The sequence below is a fragment of the Rattus norvegicus genome, chromosome 6 (genome assembly GCF_036323735.1).
Source record: "Rattus norvegicus strain BN/NHsdMcwi chromosome 6, GRCr8, whole genome shotgun sequence".
Lineage (NCBI taxonomy): Eukaryota > Metazoa > Chordata > Mammalia > Rodentia > Muridae > Rattus > Rattus norvegicus.
Window position 1 is genome coordinate 18,715,781 of NC_086024.1, and position 22,972 is coordinate 18,738,752.

At 37.5% G+C, this 22,972-nt stretch overlaps 1 long non-coding RNA gene across 1 annotated transcript; it reads left to right on the forward strand.

Moving 5' to 3' along the window:
- Window positions 1–839: 839 nt before the first annotated feature.
- Window positions 840–9,070, forward strand: LOC134479318 (uncharacterized). The gene is made up of 2 exons (XR_010052479.1): window positions 840–2,669; window positions 8,370–9,070. It is a non-coding gene; the product is annotated as an uncharacterized LOC134479318 (long non-coding RNA).
- The last annotated feature ends 13,902 nt before the right edge of the window (window positions 9,071–22,972 follow it).

The following is a 22,972-nucleotide window of genomic DNA, read 5'->3' on the forward strand; positions in this document are numbered from 1 at the left end:
TATCACATGGTACTGAATTAATATATTTTGGTTAAAAATGTTACATTTTTGTAATGTGCTTTTTTTCTCAGTTGCTCTCTTCTGATCATATTTATCATGTCCTCAGATGATCTTTCCTTGGTGTATGTTCACTCATGGAATTAGAGAAGAATGACAAAGATAGGGAAGAGAAGCTACAGAGAGGGTTGTGTTTATAATGCACTAACTATTCTGATCATGAGTTTAATTGTCTTTCAAAATGCAAATTTTCATCCAATATTGGAAGCTAGGAACATTCAGTCACTGTGTGTGTGTGTGTGTCTGTGTGTGTGTGTGTGTGTGAGAGATAGAGAGAGAGAGAGAGAGAGAGAGCGCAAGAGTTCACAGTTTCTAAACAGGCAGTTTTAATTATTCTTTATAAGGAATTGTTTCAAAAAAGCAAAACAGTTTGGACATCATCCTAACACATTCATGCACTGTCTTTGACTTAGTAACAATATATGATAAAAACCAATCCAAAATATAAAAGCAGTAAATATATATAAATCATCAGTAACTTCTCTGAAGCATTTCAGAGGACAAGCAAAAGATCTATGGCTGTCTTTACTTACCTAACAAACTTCTGGAAACAGTGCTTTAATTTATGCATGCTAGAGAGTGAGAGTGGTAGATCTTCCAATCTAATTCTACTAGAGCATCTTAGTGGCCAGGAACATTGCCAAGAAGCTAATGAACAGACCCTGACCAACAAGACAAAGGGAATAACAATCGAAATGTAAATAAGAAATACCCAAGTTAATAAAGATGAAAAATAAAGATAGCATTTAACTGGGGACTTGTTTACAGTTTCAGATGTTTTGTCCATGTTCATTAAAAAGGGAACATAGTGGCAGGTAAGCAGGAATGGCTCTGGATAAATACCTGAAAACTCAAATCTTAACCACAGATAGCAGGCAGAGAGAGGGAAAGAGGGGGAGAGGAAGAGAGTCAGAGACCAAGAGGCAGACAGAGATAACAGAAAAGAGAGACAGAGTGAAATTGGACTGGTGTAGACTTTGGAAATCATAAAGTCTACGCGCTGTGACACACCTCCTCAAACAGGGCCACACCTTCTAATCCTTCTGAAGTAGTTTCAATGGCTGGAGACCAAGCATTCAAATATATTAGCCTATGAAGCCATATTCATTAGAACCATTGCATGCTTAAAAGCATGCTTTCTAGTTGGCCACTCAGAGATTTAATTGAGTGATTCACAGAATCTTCTTCTGGGATATTAGTAATAGAAACTCTTGGAATACACACACTGGAATTGAAAATATTTTCATTATCTAGGAACAAAAGATTTATATCATACAGCTCAGGATGGCCTTGAACTTGTTATATAACAAGTGATGACCTTGAATTTCAGACTCTCCTGTCTCTATCTCTCCCATACTACATTCACAGGTTTACTCCATCATATCATAGTGTGATGTTGTGCTATGGTCAAACCGCAGGCACACCACTCTCTAGGCAAATGCTATATCCACAAATTAAATCCACAGCCCACAGCTCTCTAAATACATGGTTTTTTTTAGATGTAGATATTATAAACATTTAAGCACTGAAATTTCCATGTAAAATGCCCCATGTAAAATGTAGGCTACTGACCTGCTGGTGAAAATGACCAATCTTCTTAGGAGGATGGAAGTGCGAACATGTTCCTATACCCTAGCTAAGATTAAAGACTGAGCTAACACCTCCTCCACCTCCCATGTGGGATGTGTGTGTGGTGGGGGTGGGAGTGTCTGCGTTAGTGGTAGCATGTTATCAATTTCACCTTAGCATTAACCCCAATTATCCCGTTAGCATGAGTTTCAATAAAGACAAAGAACACAAATGAAGCTTTTCTCAAGTCCTGGGAGTCTCATCAAAATCTTGGTTGCTGAGGATAATAAGAAATTCCATGCGTAACTAGAATAACTAAGTGTCTAAGTTCAGTAAATGAACAGGCAGTGGCATAACATTCTTATAAAAGGGATTTGCTATATTCAGTCTTCCGTCTCAATAACTGTGCTCAGCTGTGAGCTGTGAGCTGAGTTCTTGAGGGGAGACAGGTGATGAGTGATGAGTGGTCCTCACCCATTTCCTCGATTCAGTCACCCCTTCCACTCCGTGGCTGTCAGTCAAGAATTTAAGACTGGAAAAAAAATGAAAAAGATAGAAAACTAAAGAGAAGAACGACGAGAAGGAACAATAACAGAATAATCAATGACACTGGAAAATTAAACTATGCTTTTCTTTTGTGTGTGTGTGTGTGTGTGTGTGTGTGTGTGTGTGTGTGTGTGTGTGTGTGTCTGCTTTTCTTTTTATATGTGGAGGGGGTCAGCAGAGTTTTACTGCACTGTTCTTTAAGAAACTCCTCTGCAGGCTCCTCCAACAGCACTGCTATTTATACACAATCTACTTCTGCTTTCTACTTCTGCTTTTAAAAAAGCCCAGGGTTTCCAAAATCTACACCACACATATTCTCTGTTGGTGGTTTATTTACTCTTCCAGATAACTGTTTAGGGAGGTTTTAAGAGATCCTCAATTGACACCGTTATTAGGAGTCTGATCCCTGGATTTTGTGCAGCTTTGATTCACTGAATGGCAAGGAACATGACTGCCTCAGACAGCACTCTCTGCTCTTATGTCACAAGCTTCTCCAGGTAATACAAGAGACTAGATAACTGTTCTATCTCTTCCTCTCAGTTGAAACATTTCTGTCTACCACCTCGTACATGCACACAGGTGCGCGCGCGCGCAAACACACACACACACACACACACACACACACACACACACACACACCCTCACACAAATCACATTATGGAAATAATATAAGAACCAGCATTTGGCTATGAGTCATTTTTTTTGTCTTGCTTTATATAAATGATACTCTGTTAGACAATTTTGTGATGAAGTCAACCCGCAATAAAAGCTAATAATCATACTATCAGTTCTTTCTGCATTTAACTCCTACCTTAGAATTTATTTGAAAAGTTTGCAATAAGTTGTAATGCTTTCTTTAAAAGATGCAACTTGGGCTTTCATTCTGACTTTTACTCACCATTTTTGAAACATCACTCATTTTTAAGGGCTTGGGTGATGGTTTAGAGACAAAATATAAGTGTAAATCCCAGGTTAAATGTCCAGTATTGCCAAAATTTTCTCATCATGTAAAACTTATTTCTTTCGAAATTGCAAAACACCAAAGGACAAAATATACTCTGTATCATTAATATTCCATTTTTATTTTAAGTTAATATGTGGGCTAATTTTGTTTCTCTGCTTGTCATTAAACATTTGAATAAGTAAATATGATTTTCAAGTTTATGTAAGTTACTATGTGACTTTCTTCAGAAGCAAGTAAAAACTGAAATTTTGTTCAAGATAACCCTGTATTATATTACTATATGGAAATTCAGGGGAATTTGTTAGAAAATGTGATTGACAGGTGTCTATCTGATGACAAGATAATTGTGAAAAAGACATAATGAAAGTGATTAAAATAATGAGAGCAACTAGATTGAAACATAAGCACCACCTAATTAATATTTCCATTGATAATGACTAAGAAGTATCAGAGAAAAAGCAATTGCGTTCATCCTAAAATGCAAAATAGTTCCAGAAAACTTCAAAATGACCCTTATTGTATAAACAAACCATGGTTCTGTTTTTCCAAAACGCCATCAAACTGAATTACTAAAGTAACAGTCAGAGACAGGAGAAGAGAGAATTTTATGACAGCCTGAACTATGTGGTGAGTAGCCTAGGATAAATATGAATATTTTGTCTAAAATAGGAGATAGGAGGAAGGAAGGAAACAAGCAAGGAAAGGAAGGAGGGAGAGAGGGAGAGAAAGAAGGACAGAGAGAGAAAAGGAGAGAGAGGAAAGGGGGATAAAGGAAGGGAGAAACAGAGGAAAGGAGAAACGGAGAAAGGAAGAGATGAAGGGAGGAAAAATAAATATAACCTTTACTAATTTAGTTAAATTTGCATTTTCTATCTCCATACACCCACTCCTAACCATCATGCCTTAAAAATTGTTCAGTTTAGACTCCACCTTTAAGACAGAACTAAATCACACCATTAAGTAGTTTATATGGAAGTCCCTAGTACTTGCCTCTATGATTTCCATGTGTCTCCTTCTATTTATATCTCTGTATATCTCATTAGATGAAATTATGACTAATACTCAAAGAAAATCTGAATGAAGTTTAATTTGCAGTGTTTTGTCATGGTTTGTTAATATTCGGCAAACCAGATATCTGTTGCATAGTAATCTAACTTAGAGAAGCCCCATAGATCTTTGCAAAGAGCTGTGCTCCTGAAGGAAAGGCAAAAATTCAATTCATATACGTGGTAGTCAGCTTTGAATGTCAATAGTAGCCCAAGGCAAGAGCACATTCTCATTTCTGAATATTAATAAATGGGTTTTGTCTTTTTATCAGAGGTCAAACTACGATGGAAAATGTCTTGGTAGAGGTAGAAAAGTACTTGGGTGGACCTATGTGAGTTGGCACTGTGAGTGCAATTCTTTATCTGTTATTAATTCACATTGGAGATTATCCACTACAGCAAAGGCTGTTATATAAATCTCAATATAAATCACTAATGTGCAAACTTTGCATCCAGCTGTGCTCCAGGTTTCTGCAATAAAATAAACAATTGTTTAGCATCCATTATTTGTATTCGAGACAGGAAACTAAACTGTATTACAATCCCTGAAACACTTACTGTTCATGATGTACTTATTATTGCCTAGGTGCTCTATCAAAAAAATAAAATGTTTATGAATAAATGTATATATGTGGGCATTGGTTTATATTTAGGAATAGAATGCAAATGAGTCAGCTATGTTTTCTTTATGTCATGGTATCTCAATTATGAATATTATTAACTTGACTACATCCCATTAATAAAAAGTTTTCTCTTTTAGAAAATGTTTAGATTTATTTAATAGATATGATATTTTGACTGCACATATGCCTCAGTATCTGTATGACCCGAGTGCCCACAGAAGTCATAAAAGACAATGGTTTGCCTAAAACTGGAGATACAGAGGTTTTTCAGCTACCATGTAGATGGTAATTGAACCCTGGTCCTCTGGAAGACTAGCCAGTGCCTATAACAGATGAGCCATTTTCCACCCTGATTTCTTTTCTTTTTCAATTTTTAAGATTTACTTCTCTATTTTATGAATATTGGTGTTCTATCTGCTCGTACAGATCCATGGCAAAAGAGGGCATCAGATCACATTAGAGATGATTGTGAGTCACCATGTGGATGCTGGGACTTGAACTCAGGACCTCTAAAAGTGCGGCCAGTGCTATTAACTGCTGAGTCGTCTTTCTAACCGTCTGTTGTTGTTGTTGTACCCCATACATTATGACTAACTATGTAAACAATTATTAATGTTCCTCTCTAAGTTTTGTCCTTATTCCTCTTGCCTGAACTCTAATAAATTACTTTGACCTAATTAAGTGACTTTGACCTAATTCATTTTTTTTTTTTAGATCTGGTCTCAAGTCCCAGAACCAGCTTTATAAGGCCAACGAGCTCTTCCTCTCTGGTGTTTTTCCTCATTGTGCAAAGTATATTCTAGAACAGCTTTGTAAGAAGTGCTGTGGGTTTGAGATTGCATACCACAGCACTTTCTCCTTAAACACAAAACTTGCTGGTAGCTTTCTTAAATTAGTAGGACCTGTAGACATTTCTGTGCCAGTTGATATATGATTCTATTTAAACTTTGTATTCCGAGGTCCCATTTTGCTACATGTAAATATGCAGTTTTGCTCTACCATTTGTGCAATAAGCACAGTTATTTAAATGTTACTGTATGTTTTGACAATTTTCTGTCTCCTGTTGCCTTCTTTCTACTTTTCAAACCTTTACTGAATTCACCAGTGATACCTATTATATATTCTTTGAATGATGTCTACAATCTGACTATCTCTCACTACATTCACTATCATTGCTGTCCTAGTAAGGGCTTCTATTACTGTAATGGAATACCATGGCCAAAAGCATACTGTCCTGCCTCCTTGCTGGCTCCTATTGGAGAACTGCTTATTTCTGGTTCTGGGCCCTTTAGGTAGGATATCTGGGTCCCTTCGGTGGGACACCATCTAGTTCTTTCCCTCTATGTCTATTGTCTGTCCTAGGTGCACCAAGCTGTCCATGAATGTCAGTTTATGTCTGGGCTTTGCTTCTCGTTGCTTGAGTGTTTTGTGTTTCATGTTTAAAAGAAAAAAAATGGAATGGTTAAGACTTTAAATGCTGGTTGATTCACCTCTTGATTTAGTTTTAACTCCTTTCACGAAAGGAACAAATAAATAAAAATCAGTTTCAGTTGTCTTTTGGAGCCCTGCATCTGTAGCTAGGAGCCTAGGTCTGCTGGAGAAGCTCCCCAGGGGTCTGGCTAAATGTTTACACTAGCCTATCTAAAGGTGCCAGCAGCTTCAAAACTTCTATGGTAAGGGAGCTGATTCTCTTAGAAAAATCTCTGACTGTGATTATTGAATTCAACAGGTGACAAGGTGCTTCTCTTAAAATTACAGTTAGAAAAAGTAAAAGTGGTGTTTGATCTAAATATTAAAGATATGTGTGACCACTTCATTTTTTATTTCTGATTAGTTTTAAATGTATAAATATTCTCTACATGTCTTGGTTATAGGTTACTGGCTTTTAAGTTTTTGGGTATGGCTAAAAATTTGTTAAATTGGTAACAGAAAGTTGTCTTAAAACTGGAGTCTTTCTAGACAACTTGTGGGATGAGTCAACCCAGGGCTAATATTTTAATATAACTCTTATCATAGAAACCAGACTTAGAAAAGAATTTGGGGGAATGTCTGTTTGTTGAGGTATTAGATCCTGCACCATCATGCATTCATATGCAAGAAATGGCAGTCAAACTTTATAGCATGAGGAATGGACTTGGTGTTTTGGAGAGACTGGATTTTGGGGAATAGATTGTTTGTTGGAGGTTGAGTTTTGCTTTCCAAAGTTATGGTTGTGCTCTGGTGTTACAAGGGAAACTTAAAGATTGTGGTTAAAGATTGCCAGTGTTACATTGGCTACAGTTCACAGTTTGATCACAGATAGGCTCAGGATTCTAACTCACACATATCTGTAATTAAGAAAAAAATCAAACAGGTGGAGATTGTTACAGGATTTACGAAAAGCTGATGAGGGTATGGAACTTATAAGAGTATTACAGCCTGTTTGCTTACCACAACTACTATTTCAAGAAATACATAGAGAATTATTATAAATTTTAAAGATGGTTTTGATGCTGTTTCTTTACACCCTGGTGATTGTGAAAGATTTTCATTTAGTGAGCTTGCTTATAATTTTGAGAGCTAGAAAGGCCTCAGTAAGCAGGATACAGAAGGACTGTGGGAATTGGAAGCACAGGCAAAGAAAAATAAAGATTTGGGCTAGTGGTGAGTAAATCTTGTAAAAATGGACAAGGTAATAATAGTAAAATTTTTTGTGTATGTGTTCTTTTTGTGTATGAGTTATGCTAAAATCTAGAGAAGCAAAGTCAATTCTCATAGATGCTTTTAGTCTTTGGACCCTGACTAGAGACAGTTTACACCCTAGACATGAGAGAGGATGGGTTTGAGAAAAACAGTCCTCCCGGACTCTCCACAGATTCTTTGGTGAAAGAAGGAAAATAGCTTAAGCTTTTTTGGAGCTCCCCTAGGGACAGAAGGAAGGCAGGAGTCATCCTGCCTCCTTGCTGGCTCCTATTGGAAAACCACTAATTTCTGGTTCTGGGTCCTTTAGATAGGATATCTGGGTCCCTTCGATGAGACCACATCTAGTTCTTTTCCTCTATGTCTTTTGTCTGTCCTTGGTGCACCAAGCTGTCCCTGTATGTAAGTTTATGTCTGGGCTTTCCACCTGCTAACGAATGACCTTTGACATGTCTCTAGTACTTTTCTACTGCTTTTGCCTCTTGTATATAAGGAGATCTCAGTAAAGCCCGGACCACATTCTCTTACACAAATGATCTGGGTCATTTAAAGTGTTCAGTTATTGCCATAACATTAGTGCCATTATTGTACTTTTGGCCACATACATAGGCTGTTCATTCTTGTAGCTTCCAGAGTATGTGTTTCTTCTTATATCTCACAGGCCTATGCCTGGTTCTCAGTGTCATGATGGCGTAGGCATTATCAATGCTGGAGAAGAAAGGGTTTATTTGCTTATTATTCCCACATCACAAAACAACACTAAAGGAAGTCAGGGCAGGAACTCAAGTAGGTCTAAAACCTAGAGGCAGGAGCTGATGTAATGGCTATGGAAGGGTGCTTCTTACTGGCTTGTCATAATGGCTTGCTTTGCCTGCTTTCTTATAGGACCCAGGACCACCAACCCAGGGGTGGCACCACACACAATTGGCTGTCCCCTCTAATCAATAACAAGTTTAAAAATACAGCTGGATCTTACGGAACATTGTCTCAATTGAGGTTCCCTCCCTTCAAATGACTCTAGCTTGTATCAAGTTGACATAAAATTTAGCCAGCACAATTACTGAAGAATCCATTCTCCTGTGTGTCAATGATGGCAGTGGTCTCTTCTATGCTGTCTGTCATCTGCCATGCTCTCCTCCCTGCACACAGTCCACTATCATGTGGAAGCAGTGTAAATGTGCTCAATTACAGCTGATGAACCTCAAAACTTTCCAATGGTTTCATGCCATACTGAAGTATAATCCAGTGTCCCCTCAGTGTCCTCCAAGGCCCTATACAATCTAGATACCTCTTCCAGTTGATTACTTTGCTGGGATATCGCCTACTACTGTGTCCTCCTTACCTAAGAACTACATTAGTCTTTTTACTTATCTCAAAGAAAACCAGATGTACTCTCACTGCTGGGAAGTTGCAATATATGAACTTCTTTTACAAGAATTGACTGGCCCTGTCTCCCCCCATCCCCAAATGGTAGAACTATCACTGGGAAAAGACACAGAGAAAATATGTATAAAACCTAGGTCAGAAGAAGAAGAAGAAGAAGAAGAAGAAGAAGAAGAAGAAGAAGAAGAAGAAGAAGAAGAAGAAGAAGAAGAAGAAGAAGAGGAGGAGGAGGAGGAGGAGGAGGAGGAGGAGGAGGAGGAGGAGGAGGAGGAGGAGGAGGAAGAAGAAGAAATAAGAAATAATCTACTATGTCACCTCTCAATGGTGGTAAGAGCAGATTGGGAGTTATAAGAAACTGCATCAAGTTTAGCACTAAGTCATTTTTATACCATATGCATTTGGCAGAATAATAGTATTTGGTTCTCCCCTAAGGCCTATATTCCATATACTACAGGTTTGTGGTCCCTCTATCAGTGACAAGTTTATGTTTGACCTCTTGGAATAAGATTTAAATCCAATTAGAAAGTGTTCAGTTATTGCCATAACATTAGCGCCATTATTGTACTTTTGGCCACATACATAGGCTGTTCATTCTTGTAGCTTCCAGAGTTCTTGGGTGATTGAGATTAAATATTTTATTCCTTATGCATAGTAACTACCACCACCATGAAGCTAGTCAGCAGACATTTCCAGTTGAGTACTAGCTTAATTTTTCAAGGTTTTATGACTCAATATGTGGTGTCTCTAACCACGGGTTCTGAACAGGGAGCAAAAAGAATATAAGAACCAGGTGTGATGAATCACATCATGGAAAATACTTTCCAGACATAATGGGCTGGTTACATATGTGAATTCACAGCAATTATGAAAGTATATACAAGATCTGCCTAAACTCCAGATAGACAGTATTCCACAACCAGCTGAGGAATTAGTGGTATTTGATAACTGATAGGAAGGGGAGAGTCAGTTTTGTTTAATAATATACCTATTGATTTGTGGACCACATGCCAGCATATGCTACACTCTCAATACTAACTGGGCAGCACAAGCTAGACTCAACAAAACAATTTTTTTTAAGATTTATTTATTTTTATTTATGTGAGTACACCGTAGCTGTTTTCAGATGCACCAGTAGAGGGCATCAGATCTCATTACAGATGGTTGTGAAGCACCACGTGGTCACTGGGAATTGAACTCAGGACCTCTGGAAGAGCAGTCAGTGCTCTTAACAGCTGAGCCATCTCTCCAGCCCCAAACAAAACAATTTTTAAAGAAGAAGAAATTTCAAAGTTAGTTAGAAAGTGATAGGAGCATTGAGAGGATAGTTACGGAAACAGTTTTGAAAAAAGGGATGAATGCATTTAAAATACATATATTAAGGTATTGAAGAATTGATAAAATGCTATTTAAGAGAAAATATTAAAGCTCAATTACTATATTATTGAGAGATTAATTTCATAAATTACTGTTACATCTTTACCATAACAAAAAAATTAATTCTACCAAATTACTGAATTGTGTTGGTTTAGGATAAGTCAGAGGTTAATTCTGTAGAATAAAGTTAAGTGAGAATGAGAACTGAAAACTAAGTTGCTTTTATTTACATCAATGAAGCATGCTTGATCCATGTTATTTGTAGACTTGGAATTTTCAAAATCTTACTTTAGTAAGTGTACTTAAGTGTTTTAACCTCCCTTCTAGCCCACCACCCACCAGAGGTAGTGGAAAGGAAAGGTTAATGGGACAAAGTAGGATGTGGACATGTTTAGAAATAGTGCTTTGTAGTAAATCCAACCTGCATTATCAGAATATCAGCAGTTCAAGCCACATGAATCAGAATTGGTAGTTTGATCCATGCAGAAACACCATTCAAGAATCATCAACAATAGTTCTATCTAGAAGAAACTATAAGGCTCTGCCAATAGACTTGGGTCCTCCAAAGCAGCAGGAAGCCTCTGGAACACCACCAGAAGTTCTTTAGTGTATTTCTCTCTATAAAGTCATGACAAATGATGACCAGCAAAGAGTGGCAAGGTGAACCAATACCAAAAATCATCCTCACCAAAACACCAGCATCATCAAAGCCCAACAATGATGAGCAAAGAGTGAAAAGGTGACTCAATACTACAAAAATGCCATCTACTCTGTGTTGGGTTATACTTACACCCTTTCGAAACACCAAATGTTCTTTCAAACATCAGCTCTAGTAAACATTACATGCCTTTCCCCCAGACTTCTTCCATAAAATTACTACATGTATATTCTCAACAAAGCATCCTCGCATGTGTCTGCTCCAGCAAAAATATCCTCTCAAAGACAGTTTCCAAAAATGAAATCACAGGACATAACTGAGTCTCCAAAGAAATCAGAAATTTCCACTTCAGTTACTATTTCACATTCATAGAGGATAAAAATTATGTCATTTACAAAGAATGAGCATTTCTACATAAAACTTGGCTTTTAATGCATCAGAAATCATCTTGCGAAACATTCTATATTGGGACTCCATTATTTTCCTATAAAACCTAATGAAATTTCGCATTCTGGAAAACGTTTTCCAATGTGTGTCTCCTCTACACGACCAAAGAACAAAAAAGTGCCAACACCTTAAATACACCTCCCTGAATAAAAGAAAAGAACACTTTTATGTAATTCACAGCTATAACAGTCATTAACTGATTCCAGTGAGTTGAATAAATGAACCTTTTCAAAGCTTTTTGTATGAACATCACCAAGTTCAATAGTATAGCAGCTTTTCATTCTGTGGGATGTATTAAAATGTTCTAGGAAAGCAGTTAAAATGCTAATGCCAGTCCAAACTTAATAAGGGAGAGGGCCCTTCACTGTAAAGGAAACAGAACTATTATTTATCCTATTGCACAAATCACACAAAGCCTGCTAAACTTCATTCCCACTGCTATATCTTACCAAAGAAGAGGACAATTATAAAGTATATATGGAATGCATGACCCCCAAAAACTCTGTAACTTTTAATATACATGAGAGAATTTACTGTTAAGAAAAGGTAAAGTTCTCCTCATTTTTAAAAAGAACATGGAACCATATTCTATATTACAAAACATGAAGTCCAACATCCCAAGTCATGCAAGATATAATAGGTTTCAAGATTCACCAGGAACTATAAAATAACAGTTATGATTTAGAGGAAAATGTAGAGATTTTATTATAAAGTTGGAGGTACTATAAAGTAAAGGAACTTTTATAAGCTGCTGAAGGTGTCAAAGGTAGTAATAGTTACTTTGTTATATTTTGACATAACTGATAAAATATAAGGTATATGTTCATACACTATAGAAGATACACTCTTGGACATCTATTTATCTAGATGAGAGATGGATTAATGAATATGAATGGATAGATGATAGATAGATAGATAGATAGATAGATAGATAGATAGATACATACATACATACATACATACATACATACATACTTACATACATAATACACACACAGAGATCTCAAGTATACATGTGCAATAATTTAATTGTGTTTTATTGCAAGACAAATAACTTGTGGTATATTCTTACAAAGCAGTATTAAAAGTCATGTGAAACAAATGTGTTGATAGACAATGGCATAGTCAAATCTTACATTTATAAAATGGATTAAAAATAACATGACACACAAGGTAAGTAAAGCCACTTCACATCAATATAGTCAAAAATACAAATGAAAACCTGGACATATTATTTAAGAAAGCATTGGTAACTGGTAAAATTATCATTCTCATGTATCTAGTCAAGATGCAAGTAATATTACATTTTGGGGATTTATGCACATTTAATTTCTGGATCTGTGTAGGGGTTCCAGGTGGGCTTATATTAGAATAGTTCAATGCAATATTTCATGTGAGTGGTACAGTTTATACTGTAGACTTACTTGGAACATAGAGGCAAAGCATTAGTCATGTGATATGTTGAATTCATGAGAGAAGTAGTTAATATCTATCAGTGTGAAAACTGCAAATACTTTATATACACATTTGCTGACAGATATAAAAATTCCATGCTAGTGAAAGCATGTGCTGTATGCCAACAATTATCCATTGTGAAGTGAGTCATACATGCTTCTTTGACTTTTTTTGCCCCCTTTTAGCTTATAAAGGTACTAAGATGATTATCATTCACAACAACTAAAGAAAGACACATTAATTTAGCTGGGAAGATGCCTCTGTCGATTGTAGTTTTTCACATCCTGTTATCATGTAACCAATGTTTCTTATCTACTATTCTTTGCTGACTTATATGAATGCAGACCATAGGAAAAGCAAAAATGTATTGGCTTGATACAATACATAGTTCTCAATGATTAAAATCTAAAGACTTCATAACATTTAAAAATCCAGTTCTGATGAGTGTTACTTTCTAGTGGGCTAACCTTCTAGAGTTCAGAGCACACTATTTAGTCTTGTGATTCAAACCTAGATTGCAAACTACTGGAAGGAAAGGTCACTCTATATTTCTTACTATCTAAAATTAATATTATAGCATAAAACATGCTTTAAGACTCACAAACTGGGGTTGGGGATTTAGCTCAGTGGTAGAGCGCTTGCCTAGGAAGCACAAGGCCCTGGGTTCGGTCCCCAGCTCTGAAAAAAAGAACCAAAAAAAAAGACTCACAAACTTTTCATTTTGTTTTTGTAGTCACTAATAAGATTTATTAATTGTTAATGTGTGTGCTACAGAAAACATGGGAAGGCAATTTTGTATGTCCCCTTTTCTCTTTCCACCTTTAGGTGGGTTCCAGAGATTGAGCTCAGGTCTCCAGGTTTGCATGGCAAAAAAAAAAAATGTATGGCTGAAGTGACTTTCTTACATTTGTACTGTCTATAAATTTCATGAAACTAACCTGAAATGTGAAACACTAGACATGGGTCCCTGAGCTAAGCAAGCTCAGGAGAAGAAGTGACTGAAAGATATGAAGCAGAAGATGAATGATCAGCCTAGAAGTGTGATTGGCAGGAAGAGTGATTGGCAGGAAGAGTGATTGACAGGAAGAGTGATTGACAGGAAGAGTGATTGACAGGAAGAGAAATCCAAGAGAACCTGTACAATTTAATGAAGATAAGTTATATGCGAGATGTTTTGTTTATGTAGGGACAATAAGTACTATTTCAGTAACTTTAATTTTTAATGTCAAGACAGTGTAAGAGAAAATAATAAGCATTTTAATTATTCTATGGTTGTTTTACCATGTGTGTTGTAATGAGTTTCCTTGAGTAAATTCATTTCCAGATGTAACAATGATGAGAAATTCTTATCTGAAAGTTAATTTAGCATATTCAATAGCTAGAGACATTTGAGGAAGCAGATGCAAGGAAGCAGATGCATAGATTAATGATCAATCAGGAAGTGTAGACACTTCCACACAATTTGGCAAATATTAGTACCAAAGATATCATAAATACTATCATAGAGTAGTTTATCCAAATAGCCAAAAGCTCCTGGTTTCCTGAGTTCTGTGTTTGTGGCAGCACTCAGTGTAGACATGAATTTATATACAAATCAAATGGCAAATATTCCACTGAACAAAAGTGAAAACCATTCCACTTCACAAAGGTGATGGAAACACATTGTCAAAAATCCACCCTTCCAAGGAGAGCCTGTTGAAAAGTATGAATGCTCACACAGAAGAATGAAGTTTGGTGCCTATTTCCAGTTTGTAAAATCTAGCAAAAAGTAGATTGAAAATGTAAATCTGATACTTGATTTTGGTAAAGAAGATATGGGAGAAAAAATGCACAGAAATAGAAGAGAGGTTTGGGGATAAAGTCCACAGAAGCACAAATCTCAAAATCCAGAGAGGACAGAGATGATTTTACTAAACTAAAATGTTCCTGCAAAGCAAAAGAAACACACATCAAAGTAAAAAGAAATGCCTTACAGTCTAAGAAGGCAGATACTTGCCAGGTGTACATTTGATAAGTGATTAGTGTACAGAACTTTGAAGAAACTTGAACAAACAAACAAACAAGCCAGGCTTCAAAATTGCTAACTTACCTACTTAGACAAGGTTTTTCAAAAGAGTACATACAAGTGTGCAAAGAGTTTATGTCAAGGTACTCAAATGCACTATTCATCAAGGAAACAGAATTTAAAATCCCAACAGGCCACTGCTTGACTGTAGTAAGAAGGGCAGTGATGGAAAAGACAAAGTATAGCAAGTTGGGGCAAACAAAAGGAAGAGCAGAGGAAATCTTTGCACAGGATCCGTGAGAGTGTAAAGTTATGAGCCATTATGGAAACAATCTGGAGGATCCTTGAACGTTTAAAAATCTAATTGCCACAGAAATTGCCAATCTCTTTGACTACACATACAAAGGAAATACAAGAAGAGTACTGAAGACACATCTTCATGACATGTACGGCAGCACCATGCACACTAGCCAAACTGCAGCAAACAAACTTATAAAAATAGGTGTCTACCAGGTCAATACGGTCATAGGGAGTGTGCACACAATAGAACACTGTTGGGTCATAGAAAGGATTACACACTGTTATGTGCACTGATACAAGTAGAGTCAAATGATGCAGAGGTCAGCCATGGAAGAAAGTTCCACATGTGTCACACAAATGTGAGTTTTAATTGGATTTTTAATTTATTTATACTTCAGATGTTATCCTCATTCCAGGTTTCCTGTCCATAAACCCCCTAAGAATTGATTTTATAGAACAATGATTACCAATGCTGAGTAGAAACAAGGAGGAGATGAGGAAAGTTTGTTTTATGGTTGTAGATTATAGTTTGATGAGAAGAATAGGCCAGCCCATGTTTCCTAGGGTGATTAATATAATAATTAAACCATTACAAATAACAATAAGGTACTATTTATTGCAAACAAACTAGAATTATTTTGAAAATTATTACCAAAGAGGAAGTTTAGATGTCTGAGAAAACATTTAACGTGAGTCTGTGCATTACAAAATGTATTCATAGAACGAAACATCATATGGTACTTTATTTGATAATACTTTTCTGATTCTGTTGAAAGAAAGAGTTTATAAATAATGTAACCATGAAAATGCTAAAAGTAATGCAGGCCTAGTAAAAGTATCTTAGTTTGTTCAGTGGTGACTATGTCTGTGGCTGGAGAAAATGGAATCAGTTCTGAGCAGCTGATTTTGTAGCTATCACTATTCAGTCTTCTTTGTTAGGCACTCTAAAGACAGGATTAATGATTCCTCATGTATAGTGGGCATCATCCAAGAGATGAATAACCATATTTCTCACAAGATATTAAAACTTCAGAGTTATGGGCTATGTATGCATTTTACATCCTTATATTTTAACAAAAATATGTACTTCAGATATTAAAGACAGCAAAAGGGTGGAAGGAGACAACTGACTCCAGAAAACTGTCCTCTGACCTGAATATGCATACCCTGTCCAGCTCCCACACACACATGCATGCCTGTTCAGACATACTAGTGGACAGTCACATTTGATAACTTCCCAAAAAAGTTTTCTAGAACTTTCTAGTTGGCTGAGCAGCCAAAAGAACTTCCTACTCTTTCAGAAGACCCATGCTCAGTTCCTAGTACCCATAATAGGGGAATTATAGCCTTTTGCAACATCAGCTATAAGAAATCCAAAGACTTCTTCAGGACTCTGTGAGTCCTGTACATGTGTCACACACATACACATTCACACACACACACACACACACACACACACACACACACACACACACATACATGCACAAAAACAAATCATAAACACTATGCTACTTTTGCTTCCTTAGAAGTTCCCCTCCTACTAGCTACTTATCCAGTATGAGTATTCTTAATGAAATACACATGTCTAAAGCCAAAAGGCTAATATCCACATATCAGAAGAAAATGCATTATTTTTTCTTCTGTATCTGGGCTACCACACTCAGGATGATTGTGTTTGTCTCCCTCCATTTACTTACTTATTTCAACTTTCCTTTTTTTATTGCATTTTTCTTTTACATTTCAAATGTTATTCCTTTTCCCAGTTTCCCATCCATAAGACCCTATCCCATTCCCTCCTCCTTCTATGAGGGTGATCCTCTTCCCCAACAACTCCCCTTCCTGCCTCCCCACCCTGACATTCCTCAGACTGCAGGGTCCAGCCTTGGCAGGACCAAGGACTTCTCCTTCCATTGGTGTCCAACAAGGCCATCTTCTGTTACATATGCAGCTGGAGCCATGGGTATGTCCGTGTGTACTCTTGGGTAGTGGTTTAGTCCCTGGGAGCTCTTGTTGGTTGGTATCATTGTTCTTATGGGGTTGCAAGCCCCTTAAGATCCTTCAATCCTTTCTCTAACTTCTCGAATGGGGACCCCATTCTCAGTTCAATGGTTGTCTGCTAGTATTCACCTCTGTATTTGTCATGCTCTGGCTGATCCTTTCAGGAGACAGCTATATCAGGTTCCTGTCAGCATTCACTTCTTGGTTTCATCAATATTGTCTAGGTTTGGTGGTTGTGTGTGTGTGTGTGTGTGTGTGTGTGTGTGTGTGTGTGTGTACATAAGCTGGATCTCCACTGGGGCAGGCTCTGAAGGGTCATTCCTTCAATCTGCTCCAAACTTTTTCTCCGTATCTCCCCCTATGACTATTTTTCTAATCCCATGGAATTTGGGTACAGAGCTATGGGACTGGTTCAGCTCCATGCGCAGGCAGAAACCAGAAGGGTCCTGCCCCTGACTGCTCCTAGATTCCTGTGCCCAGAAGGCACTAGGTAGGTTCCTCTTGGGCTAGGAATGTGAGGAGAAGTGATGGCCTTCCCATGAGCTCTCAGGATTGTCTGCACTTCTGAGAGTCCAGCTCCTCCCCACCCCTGATGGAATTTGAGTACAGAGGCTGTGAGACCCTAATTCACCTTTCTTAACAGCTGAGTAATGCTCCATTGTATAAATCTACTACATTTTCACTGTTATTGGTTGATGAACATCTGGGCTGTTTTCAATTTCTGGCCCTTTTGAAAAGAATACCAGTCAACAGATGACCAAGTGTCATAGTAGTAAGATGTAGAGTTCTTTGAGTATATGCCTGAGAGTGGTATAGCTGGAACTTACGGTAGATCAGTTTCAGGTTTTGAGGGGCCTCTATACTTATTTCAATGGTAGGTGTACTCGTTTGCCCTCCTATCTGCAACGAATAACTTTTCCATTTCCCAACATTCTCATCAGGATGTATAATCTTTTTTTTTTTTGACCTTGGCTACTTTGACAGGGTAATATGGACTCTCAAAGTAGTTCTAATTTGTATTTCTGTGTTACCTAAGATTGTTGGACATTTCTAACATATTTTTCTCAGTGCTATGCTTCATCTTTGAGAACTCTGAGTTTAGTTCTATTACCCTATTTTATAATTGGATTATTTGTTTTCTAATGTTCTATTTTTTTCTTGGTTTTGTTTTGTTTTTAGTTCTTTGTTTATTCTATGCATTAACCCTCTGTCAGATATATAACTGGAAAAGAATTTTTCTGATCTGTAGGCTGCCTTTTTTGCTGGAATAGTGGTATTATTTGCTGTGCAGACGCGTTTTAGCTTCCTGAGAATCCATTTGTCAATCATTTTTTTAACTTGAGTATTTCTTATATACATTTCAAGTGTTATTCCCTTTCCCGGTTTCCGGGCAAACATCCCCCTAATCCCTCCCCCTCCCCTTTTTTATGGGTGTTCCCCTCCCAATCCTCCCCCCATTGCCGCCCTCCCCCCAACACTCTAGTTCACTGGGGGTTCAGTCTTAGCAGGACCCAGGGCTTCCCCTTCCACTGGTTCTCTTACTAGGATATTCATTGCTTCCTATGAGGTCAGAGTCCAGGGTCAGTCCATGTATAGTCTTTAGGTAGTGGCTTAGTCCCTGGAAGCTCTGGTTGCTTGTCATTGTTGTACATATGGGGTCTCGAGCCCCTTCAAGCTCTTCCAGTTCTTTCTCTGATTCCTTCAACGGGGGTCCTATTCTCAGTTCAGTGGTTTGCTGCTGGCATTCGCCTCTGTATTTGCTGTATTCTGGCTGTGTCTCTCAGGAGCGATCTACATCCGGCTCCTGTCGGTCTGCACTTCTTTGCTTCATCTATCTTGTCTAATTGGATGGCTGTATATGTGTGGGCCACATGTGGGGCAGGCTCTGAATGGGTGTTCCTTCAGTCTCTGTTTTAATCTTTGCCTCTCTATTCCCTGCCAAGGGTATTCTTGTTCCCCTTTTAAAGAAGGAGTGAAGCATTCACATTTTGATCATCCGTCTTGAGTTTCATTTGTTCTAGGCATCTAGGGTAACTCAAGCATTTGGGCTAATAGCCACTTATCAATGAGTGCATACCATGTGTGTTTTCTGTGATTGGGTTACCTCACTCAGGATGATATTTTCCAGTTCCAACCATTTGCCTACGAATTTCATAAAGTCATTGTTTTTCATAGCTGAGTAGTATCCCATTGTGTAGATGTACCACATTTTCTGTATCCATTCCTCTGTTGAAGGGCATCTGGGTTCTTTCCAGCTTCTGGCTATTATAAATAAGGCTGCAATGAACATAGTGGAGCACATGTCTTTTTTATATGTTGGGGCATCTTGTGGGTATGTGCCCAAGAGAGGTATAGCTGGATCCTCAGGCAGTTCAATGTCCAATTTTCTGAGGAACCTCCAGACTGATTTCCAGAATGGTTGTACCAGTCTGCAACCCCACCAACAATGGAGGAGTGTTCCTCTTTCTCCGCATCCTCACCAGCATTTGCTGTCACCTGAGTTTTTGATCTTAGCCATTCTCACTGGTGTGAGGTGAAATTTCAGGGTTGTTTTGATTTGCATTTCCCTCGTGACTAAAGATGTTGAACATTTCTTTAGGTGCTTCCCAGCCATTCGGCATTCCTCAGCTGTGAATTCTTTGTTTAGCTCTGAACCCCATTTTTTAATAGGGTTATTTGTCTCCCTGCAGTCTAACTTCTTGAGTTCTTTGTATATTTTGGATATAAGGCCTCTATCTGTTGTAGGATTGGTAAAGATCTTTTCCCAATCTGTTGGTTGCCGTTTTGTCCTAACCACAGTGTCCTTTGCCTTACAGAAGCTTTGCAGTTTTATGAGATCCCGTTTGTCGATTCTTGATCTTAGAGCATAAGCCATTGGTGTTTTGTTCAGGAAATTTTTTCCAGTGCCCATGTGTTCCAGATGCTTCCCTAGTTTTTCTTCAATTAGTTTGAGTGTATCTGGTTTGATGTGGAGGTCCTTGATCCACTTGGACTTAAGCTTTGTACAGGGTGATAAGCATGGATCGATCTGCATTCTTCTACATGTTGACCTCCAGTTGAACCAGCACCATTTGCTGAAAATGCTGTCTTTTTTCCATTTGATGGTTTTGGCTCCTTTGTCAAAAATCAAGTGCCCATAGGTGTGTGGGTCCATTTCTGGGTCTTCAATTCTGTTGCTTTCCGTTTTGATCAGAAATTCTTTCCCTGTAACAATAAGTTCAAACACATTCTCTACTTCCCTTGCTGTCAGATCCAGGTTGTCTGGCCTTATGGCTAGTCCCTTAATGGATTTTTGAGTTATGTTTTGCATGGGGTAGTACATATTGAACTATTTCTTCTACATAAAACTATCTAGTTTGACCAGTACCATTTACCTTGGTCTATAATTCTATCCTACTAGTCAACCCATTTTCATGCCAATACTAAGTTGTTTCTATTATTGTAGCTCTGTAGTACAACTTAAATTTGATATTGTAATATCTTCAGAAGTCATCTCTTTAGGGTTGTTTTAGCTTTTTAGATTTTTTTGTTTCCATATAGGGTTTATTAGTTATTCTTTCAATTTCTGTAAAGTATTGTATTATAATTTTAATGGTTATCACATTGTATCCATAGATTGTTTTTCATTGAATTGCCTTTTTTTTTTTTTTACAAAGTTCATCTTAATGATCTAGGTGAATGAGAGGTCTTTCCATCTTCTAGTCTATATTACTTTAAAACTTTTGAAAAATAAATATATTTTACTGTGGATGTTCCTCAATAAACTGAAAATATACTAGCACAAGTCCAGCATATTATTGCTGGGCATATATCAAAGGATGCTTATCTTACCCCTGAGGTAATTCTTCATCTTCGTTTATTTCTAAGTGTAATAGATATAAACAGGGAATCATCGAAATGGCCACCAACTGATGAATAGACACTGAAACACATCACATTCAAAGGCATATTATTCAGTTGCTAAGAAAAATAAAATCAGCAGCTGGATGGGCGGAGCTAGAAACAATCCTAAGTGAGATAACCCAAACCTAGAAGAAAACTTACTCATGTAATTGTGTGCATAAATATTAAAAAAATACCTGAACCTTTTATCCCACGTTAAGACCAGCACCCATAGGGCCACATGGCATTGCAGGGTATCTTTAACTCAGAGGCTCCACACTGCCTCTAAGTACTCTCTGACCCAGACAGTCTGCAGGCCATTTGAGTGTGGCGCCTTGTCGCACTGGTCCCTAGAGTTATTTCCAGCATCGGTGGGGCCATATGGAACTAATCATAGTTAATCACTGGTTAGTATCTTTCCCAATGGCTCTCTATTAGCCACAAACTCTCTGGTTCCAGCTACCCGGTAAAATCAAGACTCAATAAACTGCAACCCAACAATCAGATTTGTCTGTTAAATTCTCAATCCACAATACATCGACACAATAAACTTACAACCAATTGATAAGGATATAGAAATCCATCCCTTAAAAAACGTACATAATTACCTTGGTAATTCCAGATCACTGAGATCTGGTTCATCCTTCTCCATCTCCATCTTGATTCTCCTCCTCTTTCCTCTTCTCTCCAGTCTTATAGAAGCTTTGTCCCCACCTTAATTTCTTTTTTTACTGTCTAATCCTGGCCTTGAGCTAATTTATGCCAGCCCTTACCTGCATATAGACATCAACTTACATAATTGAACATGGAAAAAATCCTTCTGCTGCCTAACAAGAGACATCACCCCTTCTCTCCAGTGTTCAGGATTGTGGAAGATACTTGGCGTGCTTCCAGAGGAAAAACACAGTCATTAATTTCATCCAACTCCAAAACTAACAACACACAACAGTGACCTACCTACCTGTAGGATATAATGGTGCAATAGAGACCCAAAAATTATTGGAACAGCCAATCAGTTTTTGATAAGATTTAATGCTAACTCCATGAAATTGATCTGATATATAAGCTTGCTAAGGTGATCAAGAACCTGAGATCATAGCTGCTTGAGGAAACCTGCTACAATTATTCTGCTAAAGGATTATAACAATAAAATAACTCCTAATGATATATTGTTATATATAGAGAGCAAAGCATCATCCAACCTTCAATAGAGAAGATTCTTCTTGTAGTAATAATACATACTAACTAATACATAAACCCATGACTGGGTAATGTGCAGACAGTGAGAAACTGAAGTACTCATCCCAAAATGGGATTCTCATATGAAACCATTTTCCTTAAGACTCAGAGAACAATGCAGAAGAGGAGGCAGAAAGAATGTAAGACACAGGGTGACCAGTTACTCTAAAGAAGCAGCAGTGATACACACACAAATTCACAGAGACTGAACAAACAGGTTCATTTCAGACAAGATAAAATGTCAGCACTGAGAAGGGCACATGTACACAAATTCTGAATCCTAACCAAGAAACAATTTATAATTGATACTTTCTAGGAGAGAGAAAATAAGTCTTCTCCAATAGAATACCACTGGATATATAAACCACAAACCAGGGTGGGGCCCATGTGAAGGGTCAGTTGGTCAATACAAAGTGGACTCCATATTTTTTTAGGTGTTGTTACTGTTGTTGTTGTGGTGGTGGTGGTGGTGATATAGTGTGTGTGTATGTGAGTGTGTTTATATGTGCAATTATTTAAAGTTTGTTTGATTTGATTTGAGGTCTTTTGTTACTGTTTTTATGGAGTTTTTGGGGGAGGAGATAGAATATTAAGGTGGGTGGGCAGGGAGATAGGGAAGACAGGTAAGGAGTTAGAGTAGGGAAAGCAATATGATCAAAATGCATTGTACAAAAATTAAAATAAATACATTTTAAAGCAATTAATTTTTTCATGTCTTAAAAACAATAATAATTTGTTCTATGACAG